The sequence below is a fragment of the Nerophis ophidion genome, linkage group LG08, assembly GCF_033978795.1.
Source record: "Nerophis ophidion isolate RoL-2023_Sa linkage group LG08, RoL_Noph_v1.0, whole genome shotgun sequence".
NCBI classification, from domain to species: domain Eukaryota; kingdom Metazoa; phylum Chordata; class Actinopteri; order Syngnathiformes; family Syngnathidae; genus Nerophis; species Nerophis ophidion.
In genome coordinates, this window is record NC_084618.1 from 40,929,282 (window position 1) to 40,940,340 (window position 11,059).

Genomic DNA, 11,059 nt, shown 5'->3' on the forward strand with positions numbered 1-11,059 from the left:
CATTTACTAATGTGTGTGTTTTGTATTTTAATCTGCGTGTGATCAGATCTGCGTTTGTGTTTAAAGTTGTCTGTCCCGTACTAGGGTTGTACGGTATACCAGTATTAGTACCTCGATACTAATGAATCTTTTTCGGTACTATACCGCCTCTGAAAAGTACCGAATCTGGTGCTTGATCTACACCTAACATCCACTTTAATGATACCAAGTACAGTAGCGTATGTAGTCGATACTACTATGATTACGTCAATATTTTTTGTCATCACATCTTTTTTGTTTAAAAAAAAAAAAAAAAGTATATTATGTTTATAAACTCAAGAAATATGTCCCTGGACAATTGAGGACTTTGAATATGACCAATGTATGATCCTGTAACGACTTGGTATCTGATTGAGAACCACATTTGAAGAATAAGGGACTATTACATTATTATATTTTTGCAGAAGTGTAGATAGAACATGTTAAAAGAGAAAGTAAGCAGATATTAACAGTAAATGAACAAGTAGATTAAACATTAATTGTCGACCACTTGTCCTTAATAATTTTGACAAAATAATAGAATGGAAAATAACACAATGTTACTGCATACATCAGCAGACTAAATTAGGAGCTTTTGTTTGCTTACTTACTAATAAAAGACAATTTGTCATGCATGTTCACTATTTTATGTAAGGACAAACTTGCAATAAGAAACATAGGTTTAGAGGCCTACTGAAACCCACTACTACCCACCACGCAGTCTGATAGTTTATATATCAATGATGAAATATTAACATTGCAACACATGCCAATACAGCCTTTTTAGTTTACTAAATTGCAATTTTAAATTTCCCGGGAGTTTCTTCTTGAAAACGTTGCGTAATGATGACGTGGACACGTGACGTCATGGACTGTTAGGAAATATGAGCGCTGCACACACACACAGCTAAAAGTCGTCTGCTTTAACCGCATAATTACACAGTATTTTGGAGATCTGTGTTGCTGAATCTTTTGCAATTTGTTAAATTAATATTGGAGAAGTCAAAGTAGAAAGATGGAGTTGGGAAGCTTTAGCCTTTAGCCACACAAACACACGGTGATTCCTTATTTAAAATTCCCGGAATTGATCCTGACAAGATGCCCAAACCACCTAGTCTGGCTCCTCAATGTGGAGAAGCAGCATATTTCCTCTTAATTCTTAAGTGCTAAGTTCTCAAAGTCACCCTATCTCCAAGGTAGCCCCGCCCCCAGATCCTCTGTCATTACATGATCACTTATTTGAATACAAAAATACTTCTGACGACTAAGTTATTGCTAAAACATGAACTTTTATTTACAACAAGTGATGAAAAGTCCATTGTTTTCAGCATCAACGCCAACATAAGTGTGAGTGGCTTCAAGGGGCCACTAGTGGTGAGTATAAGGAAAGGCGAGGGGAAGACGTACAAATCCTTTTACACTCTCACTTCGCTGTGCAGACAGACAAATCCAGCTCAGTGGCCTTGTCGTTGGTATCCGCCCTTAGACTGGCAGGTCGTGAGTTCAAACCCCAGCCGAGTCATACCAAAGACTATAAAAAATGTGACCCATTGCCTCCCTCAGGACTCACTCAGCATCAAGGGTTGGAATTGGGGGTTAAATCACCAAATGATTCCTGAGTGTGTCACACGCCGCTGCTCACCACTCCTCCTCTAACCTCCCAGGGGGTGAACAAGGGGATGGGCGAAATCCAGAGTACAAATTTTACCACACCTAGTGTGTGTGTGACTACTTTTGTTGCAAAAGTCACATGTAAAAAGGCAGCCAATAGAGGGTTTCTGGCTGACTTTTTAACAAAGATGTACTTATATGTACATAAGATATTAAACAAAGATACATGTGGTTTGTTTGAAACATCATTTTTAAACGTTTTATTGTTTTAATGCACCTAATTCAACTACATTTCCATCATTGATATTTTATCCAGAATCTTCCGATTTTGATTTCTTGTATGGAAATAATAAGGCTGTTAATTTTTACAGCCTGTACCGTTAAAGACAAATCATTTACAAGTTTTTACAGTATTAAGATTAGGCATTTTTTTCTTTTTGTAAATGTTTATTAAAACATTTAGCTTTTTTAAATCACACCAAATGGACACACACATTCTCTCCCAGGAACAAAACTATTCTCTCACTGACCACTTTTGACACAGACTCACTTTAATAACAAAGCAGCTGTACTGTAAAAGACAATCAAATAAGTTGCCTTGGTGTGCTTTTCCTCCTCAGTCTTCATGACAGGCGGGCCCCTTCTACTCCACAATATTGATGCGTCTGCAAGGTTAATAGTCTGTGACACTCATTTGGCAATATCTGGTGAAAGTTTGTTGGTTTATTTATAAATGGTTGATTTATATAGGCTAGTAAGGTCAAGTTTTGTACCTGACAAGTTTTGGCTACCTTGTAAATCAACCATTTACAAATACACATCAGTAGGCTAAATGAATCTCTTCAACATGGTTTGTTTTTGTGTGTGTCCCTTTGTGTTTGTTTTTGCATCAGCGGGCTGTTAGCAGCTTCCAGGCCACAACTTTCTCCAGTGATGAAATGGTTCGTGGTGGCAGTGAATGCGATTTGATTCTGTCTTCTTAGGAAACTCTGGGGCAAGCCTTGCCATTCATTCTGCACATTTATTTTACCGGCTTCAATGTTGGTGCATTGTATTCGCCCTTACAATATTGACTAACCGTCAGACATGAAGCTTGCATGTAAAAAATAAAATTGTGCCGTTAAAGGAAACCAGCGATAACTCGTAATTGTCCGCCCTAATGTTCAGTAAATTTGAGGTTACTCTTATCTTGGTCACAGAGTAGTATTATTCCTCTTCTTTTTCTCAGGCTGTCAGTTTTATAATAACATCTTCACTTATTTGCCTTTTTTGGACAGTTTTCAGCTTGTTTTTAAAACATCTTTGTAGCGTCTCCTCTCTGTTCGTCCATCAATCCAGGGACACATGAGCCAAATTTCTCCTAACCCATTCCATCTGTCTCCCTTTCCCGGTCTGTGGGATGGGTTCCGGCTGTTGAGCGGGTGGCGCTGGTGGCCGGTGTGACGGCTCGGCTGTCTGGTGTCGCGTGCGATCAGGGGCGCGCGTCGCAGCGGCGAGGCCGATCGGAGCTGAGCGCCTCCGCCTCACCGCAGGTCACCTTTCACGGGCAATTAGTGTCGGAGCACGGGGCGCGCTCGCGGCTTGTCGGCCTTGCTTATCGTGACGCTCCGCTCGGGCCCCAGCACTCCCTCTTCCTCCTGCCGCTCCTCGTTGCCTCTCCATCTCCTTGAGTTTTCCCCTGATGTGCTTTTTGCCGCTCTCTGGCTAATGGCTGCTGTCTGGCAATATGTTGTCCAACTGTTCAGCTCTGTCTTCATTATGCTCGCCTGGGCTGCAGTCATGTAGCGCTACATATGCACATTATTTCAATTATGTCTCCTGAACATCTTCTTCTGGACCTTACTCACTTTCACATTTTTCCCAACACAAACTTCTTAAAGTGTTGGGGGTACGTTAGGATCATGGCTGTGGTTCCTGTTTGGTTTGTTGACCGAGGCTTTGGTAAGCAGGACACCAAGGTTCCTTGACTTTTCGTTCTTGGACACTCTTTTTATACTTAGCAGTGTTTCACTGAATCATTTTGTGTCCACTGTCCAAAGAAAATCTGTTTTATTGTTCTGGAACAGGAAGAAAAAACAATTCTACATCCCTCAATTGGGAATTTAGTAGTAGAGTCGAAAGAAGAAGACTTCATTCAACTTATTGTTGAATATCTATAAAAACATTTTACGGTATCTAGCAATTACACCCGTTTTTACTGGTATATTAGGACTATCAATAAATGCTTTATTGCAGAATAATCAATCATCCTTTTTCTGATTAACCATTTTAATGCAAATAAAGGAAAACATCACTTTCTATTTTGCTCATTATCCACAATCCGTATGTAAGACAATAACTTTTCTGTTCGTTGTGAACAGTGGAAATAATGCTAGTAAGAGGCCGCTAACAATGCAGGTAATTGGAAGTCTAATGTCTATTCTGCCTTAGAAGCTCTCCAAAAACATCCACAAATTTCAAAAATTGCTCAATTTTCACGCTTTGACTTTCATATTAACTAAAATACAGCATCAACATTGTAAGAGTTAACACAGAGGAACTACGTTTTTGGCATTGTGACACATTACCTTGCTCATACTGCTCCTCTAGCCGCTAGCGAGTATTCAGCTGCTAGCTAGCTTGAGCTGCTAATGTTGTGGAAAATTAAAACTAGGTTATGAATATATTTATATATATACAGTGGGGCAAAAAAGTATTTAGTCAGCCACCGATTGTGCAAGTTCTCCCACTTAAAATAATGACAGAGGTCTGTAATTTTCATCACAGGTACACTTCAACTGTGAGAGACAGAATGTGAAAAGAAAATCCAGGAATTCACATTGTAGGAATTTTAAAGAACGTATTTTTAAATTGTGGTGGAAAATAAGTATTTGGTCAACCATTCAAAGCTCTCACTGATGGAAGGAGGTTTTGGCTCAAAATCTCACGATACATCGCCCCATTCATTCTTAACACGGATCAATCGTCCTGTCCCCTTAGCAGAAAAACAGCCACAAAGCATGATGTTTCCACCCCCATGCTTCACAGTAGGTATTGTGTTCTTGGGATGCAACTCAGTATTCTTTTTCTCCCAAACACGACGAGTTGAGTTTATACCAAGAAGTTCTATTTTGGTTTCATCTGACCACATGCCATTCTCCCAATTCTCTGCTGTATCATCCATGTATCCATTTTGGTATAAACTCATCTCTAGCCACACTCTAATTTATTGATCAATGTACGTTTCTATCCTCACCTAAGGTTACGAGCTGTGGGTTATGACTGAATGGACAAGTTCACGGGGACAAGCGGCCAAAATTAGTTTCCTCCGTCGGGTGGCGGGGCTCCCCCTTAGAGAGAGGGTGAGAAGCTCTGTCATTCGGGAGGAACTCAAAGTAAAGCCGTCGCTCCTCCACATCGAGAGGAGTGAGATGAGGTGGTTTGGGCATCTAGTCAGAATGCCCCCCAAAAGCCTCCCTGGAGAGGTGTTTAGGGCGTGTCCGATCGTTAGGAGACCACGGGGAAGAACCAGGACACGATGAAGAGACCATGTCTCCCGGCCGCATTTTTGTTATTAGTTAACTCAAAATTAATCTCAGATAGGTAAAATTTTTCATCATAAATAAGTGTACCGTAGACAACATTTTCAGTCGGGGTGGCTTCAGATTGCTTCATGACAATGTTTTAACTTTCTCTGTTAATTAATTAAAAAAAAAAATATTGCGCCTGCTAATCATTCTGTAATTGAAAACTCAACCAGAACGTGTTATAAAATAATTTACACAATATTTCAGCCTGAACCTCATATTTCCATAAGGTCGATAGACTTTCCTTTGTCCATTTCTGCTCGCTTGTGGCTCATCAGTAACACGTGAACTTCAACCAAGTTCTCCCGCTATAGCACGGCAGGAGGGTCAAAAAGAAAAAAGTTGTGGCAATATTGAAACTTATAGTTAACACGTTAACTTTGACAGCACTGGTGTGTGTGTGCGCGCGCGTGTGTGTAGTGTAGTATATACATTTTTTGTTGCAATATGAAGTGTCTTGAATATCACAATTTCATAATTACCCCTGAACATCCACATGTGCACTCATAACACAATTCCTTCATAAAGCCTACTGTAGCGCTCAATTAAACACAAAGAACATCCCTAAACTGTGCAAGCACTGTCGCAAACACAAGTGTGTGGCTGGGCGATATGGATCAAAACGATAGAGTTTGGCCCATAAGCTAAACCATGAATGGAAATATCTCGACCATGCCTTGATTTAAAAATTTGGGGACTGATGAAGATCCCAAATACACAAAAACAGACCAACAAGTAGGAAAAGTAGGTTTTGTATAATAAGATCCCAACTTTAGAGGTTTCTTGAGATGAAATAAAAAAGAAAAAGCCTTGAAAATATAAGAAAAGTCAAATATAATCTTCAATCTTCTTTAAAAAAACATTTAACTTATATTCTTAAACTAACAAAATGACAAAAGAACAAAATGCAAAAAAAAGGGCCCTGGTTCAAGAGGGCATATTTAAACGTCGCCAGCAACTTGTAAACAATTGACCTTTTGACAATGGTGTTCTTATAGGTACACATTATTATTTGACATACATATATGTATGTCCGATATAGATATATAGCCATCATACAGTGTATATATATCCATTTTCTATCGCTTATTCCCTTCGGGGTTCCGGGGGGCGCTGGAGGCTATCTCAGCTTCAATCAGGCACTGGACAAATCGCCAACTCATCGCAGGGCTATGTGTACATATATTAGGGGTGTTGGAAAAAAATTGATTTGAATACGAATCGAATCGAATACGTTGTGCGATTCAGAATCGATTCTCATTTTTTAAAAATCAATTTTTTCTTTTTTTTAATCAATCCAACAAACCACTACACAGCAATACCAGAACAATGCAATCCAATTCCAAAACCAAACCTGACCCAGCAACACTCAGAACTGCAATAAACAGAGCAATTGAGACGAGACACAAACACAACACAGAACAAACCAAAAGTAGTGAAACAAAAATTATCAACAACAGTATCAATATTAGTTATAATTTAAACATAGCAGTGATTAAAAATCCCTCATTGACATTATCATTAGACATTTATAAAAATAAAAAAAAGGAACAATAGTGTCACAGTGGCTTACACTTGCATCGCATCTCATAAGCTTGACAACACACTGTGTCCAATATTTTCACAAAGATAAAATAAGTCATATTTTTTGTTTAATAGTTAAAACTAATTTACATTATTGCAATCAGTTGATAAAACATTGTCCTTTATAAATATAAAAGCCTTTTTTGAAAAATCTATTACTCTGCTAGCATGTCAGCAGACTGGGGTAGATCCTGCTGAAATCCTATATATTGAATGAATACAGAATCGTTTTAAATCGGAAAAATATCGTTTTTGAATCGAGAATCGATATATTATCGACTCGTGACCCCAAGAATCGATATTGAATCGAATCGTGGGACACCCAATGATCCTTAGCCCTAGTATATAAGCATGTATATATACTGTATCTGTACATGTGTATATATGTATTTGTATATGTAAAATGATTTATGAAATTTAACATACATTTAACCAATCAGTATCATAATATTTTAGTTTACTCAATATATTTCCTTTTTGTTGTAAACACCGAGGGTTTCGGTAGTGACCACTATTTTGTATGCAAGTTTGTGTCATATTTGTTATGTACTAGAGAAGGGAAGGAGTCGCAAACCAGGGCAGGACTGCGGTTTACAAGGTTTATTAAAATAAAAACCTTTGATGAATACGTGGCGTGTGTATGCTACTCAAAGTGAATGAGTGTTGACTATGTGTAATATTAAATATGTAAATGTTACCAAGGGTTGTTGTCTGTAAATGTTGGTTGAATCGTTCGTCGTTATCTAAGAGGGCAAGGCGAAGAGGCAGGTCGTGGACAGGCAAGAGGTCATGGGCAAGAACAGAGCAGCGTGTTCTGGGTTCGAGCAGGGAGGTCGTGGATCGAGGAGAGCAGTCAGGAATCCGGATGGGAGTTGAGTGACAAGGCCCAATCACGGAGGACAGGGGAGTCACTGAGGAAATACGAAAGGACATGAACCAGGGGAAAACACGGAGAGAGAGAGCAAAACAAGGGCGAGGAAATCACTGGGAAAACAAGGAATGCCAGACGTGATGCTTACTGGAAGGTTAGCAATGTTCTGGCAAAGGTTCCTTGGGTCTGCTGGTCTTTATGCTGCTCCTTCTTATCAATTCCAGGTGTGTTGATTATTTATAGGCTGCAGGCTCGTTGCTGCGTGGGCGTGCTGCATTCAGCACGAGTGAGGGCGTGTCTGAGTGCGCTGTCAGCAGAGGCGCCTCATGGCGCACTGTCAGTAGAGGTGCACGCAGCTCTAGCCGCCTCGGGAACGCGGGTTTGACTCCGTGTCATGACAATTTTCCCTCAACCCTATTTCCTAATATTAACTTATAACATGCCTTATGTTGGAAATATTGCAAATACTCATGTTTTGTGGAAAATATAATTTATTTTTGTAGAAAACGGCTATCATTTGACAGTAAGTACCCACGTGGGTTCAGTACTCAGTGGCAGTTCGGTGGCGCAATGGTAGTGGTCCTGCCTCACAGAGAAAAGGTCCCAGGTTCCATTCCTGGTCTTTCTGTGTAGAGTTTGCATGTTTTTTCCCACAACTGTGTGGGTTCTCTCCTGTTTCTTCCCACCTCCATAAACGTACAACTGGGGATAGGCCCATCCCATATCCAAGGACATGCACCTGGGGATAGGTTGATTGGCAACACTAAATTGACCCTAGTGTGTGAATGTTGTCTATCTGTGTTGGCGACTTGTCTAGTGTTTACCTTACATTCCGCCCGAGCATTTAGAAAAAAACACTTACCGGTATTACTGTCAGACTTCTGAAAACGTAAGTGCATTACCTTGGCTCCGTTTGTACCAGACATTAAACAGATTGGATAATTTTTGGTAGTCTTAACGCTCCAAAGTGCTTTAAATCTTTTTTGTCACATTAGGCCACATCAGTAGGTAGTCCGAAGCGGTTTGGAATCAGATCTTTTCAAATTTGACCTGTTTGCCACTTTTGGTCGAGCGACGTCATTTGTGTGTGCAGCATGATTAACTTTTTAATTTTTAAATGATTTTCTTCCTCCCCCCTCAATTGTTTTCCATCATCTGACTTCTTCCATTACATAGCAGCAATGTCACAATCCCCTTAACCCACTAAGCTGTGGCTTTTCTACTGTAGCAGCGACTTCCTTGCTCATTTAAGAATCCGGTCAACTACCTTTTTCACTTCATCAAACTGCGCACATGACTTCGAGGCCACGTTAGGGGCACGTTGGGGCCTGTGTGCGTTTCTACTGAAGTCTGATAAAAATCACATGTTACTTATAATTTAAACAGTCAGCTGTAAAAAATCGGATCTCTAAAAAGTCAGATTGGCCTGCAATGTAAATGTTGTCTTGGACCTCCACGTCTAGGGTTAACCTCCTTTTGTTTCCTGGCTGATAAATCCATCCATCCATGTTCTACCGCTTGAACCTTTCGGGGTCGCGGGGGGTGCTGGAGCCTATCCCATCGTTAATGATTTTAAACTTTCCTTCTTTCTTTCTTATGTCTTTCTTGTTCCTTCTTCAAATAGTCTTGGTGTTAACTGGATCAGCCTTTACTCTTTCTTCGTATTCTCTCAACCTTTCTTTTCCACTGTTTTATTTTGGTTTCCTTCCTCCTTGAATGTTACAATTACAGATAGAAATCATCAGTACAATAAAAACATTATTATTTGCTTTAAATTGATTATTGAAACAATGATTCTTGAAAATATTCACTTATTTTAAGACTTTGTGAACACGATATTTCAAAATCATAGGATTAAGCTACTTTCCATTTAATTTTTGTCACTACCGAAATGACCATGTCACTGCCGAAATGTTTATCATATGTTTTGGGTGTGACAACTCTAGCTAATGTTGACCATTACTAAATAATGCTATGGCTAACAAACACATATTTGAAGATTTTTACACTCATAAAAACATGTTGCTGAAAAAGTTTACAAACCCTGTTTCCTTATAAGTTGGGAGATTGTGTTAGATGTAAATATAAACGGAATACAATGGTTTTCAAATAATTTTCAACCCATATTCAGTTGAATATGCTACAAAGACAACATATTTGATGTTAAAACTGATAAACTTTTTTTTGGAAACAATCATTAACTTTAGAATTTGATGCCAGCAACACGTGACAAAGAAGTTGGTAAAGGTGGCAATAAATACTGATAAAGTTGAGGAATGCTCATCAAACACTTATTTGGAACATCCCTCAGGTGTGCAGGCTAATTGGTAACAGGTGGGTGCCATGATTGGGTATAAAAGCAACTTCCATGAAATGCTAAGTAATTCACAGACAAGGAAGGGTCGAGGGTCACCAATTTGTAACAAGCTATTGCAAGGAATTTAGGGATTTTACCATCTACGGTCCGTAAAATCATCGAAAGGTTTAGAGAATCTGGCGAAATCACTGCACGTAAGCGATGATATTACAGACCTTCGATCCCTCAGGCGGTACTGCATCAAAAAGCGACATAATGTGTAAAGGATATCACAACATGGGTTTAGGAACACTTCATAAAATCACTGTCAGTAACAAAGTTGGTCGCTACATCTGTAAGTGCAAGTTAAAACTCTACTATGCGAAGCGCAAGCCATTCATCAACAACACCCAGGAACACCGCTGGCTTCACTGGGCCCGAGCTCATCTAGGATGGATTGCTGCAAAGTGGAAAAGTGTTCTGTGGTCCACATTTCAACTTATATTTGGAAACTGTGTACATAGTGTCCGCCAGAACAAAGAGGAAACTAACCATCCAGATTGTTATAGGCGCAAAGTTCAAAGGCCAGCATCTGTGATGGTATGGGGGTGTATTAGTGCCCAAGGCATGGGTAACTTACACATCTGTAAAGGCACCATTAATGCTGAATGGTCCATACAGGTTTTAGAGCAACATATGTTTTCATCCAAGCAACGGTATCATGGACACCCCTGCTTATTTCAGCAAAACAATGCCAAGCCACGTGTTACAACAGCGTGGCTTTGTAGTAAAATAGTGCGCGTACTTTCCTGGCCCACCTGCAGTCCAGACATGTCTCCCAACAAAAATGTGTGGCGCATTATGAAGCGTAAAATACGACAATAAGACCCCGGACTGTTGGACAACTTAAGCTGTACATCAAGCAAGAATGGTAGAGTATTCCACTTTCAAAGCTTCAACAATTAGTTTCCTCAGTGACCAAACGTTTGTTGAGTGTAGTTAAAAGAAAATTTGATGTAACACAGTGGTGAACCTGCCCTTTCCCAACTACTTTTGCATGTGTTGCAGCCATGAAATTCTAAGTTTCTTATTATTTGCAAAAAAAGTTTATGA